Source organism: Populus euphratica, unplaced genomic scaffold (genome assembly GCF_000495115.2).
Source record: "Populus euphratica unplaced genomic scaffold, PopEup_1.0 scaffold256.1, whole genome shotgun sequence".
Taxonomy (NCBI): domain Eukaryota; kingdom Viridiplantae; phylum Streptophyta; class Magnoliopsida; order Malpighiales; family Salicaceae; genus Populus; species Populus euphratica.
Window position 1 is genome coordinate 74775 of NW_011499987.1, and position 315 is coordinate 75089.

Consider the following 315-nt stretch of genomic DNA (forward strand, 5'->3'; position numbering starts at 1 on the left):
CTAATGTTCTCTTGACTTTAATAAACTGGATATTAAAGCCAAATGCATGCTAAAATATTGTTTTTGATGTATGAAAAATACAATATGATTTTTTTTTGTAGTTTTGAGACACTTGGCCGTATGCACAAAAACATTTTTTTTTGTTGATTTTAATATTTTTTTTACCCGGCCCAAAACCAAATGGGTTGGTTACTATACAAACAGTGAATTAATTCACGTTCTGCATACTAATGCAGACCAAAAAAATAAAGAGACAGGGCAACCGAAGATTACCTAGGATTAGTGTCGGGGCGGGGGTGCTGGCCGGCGGGGCGA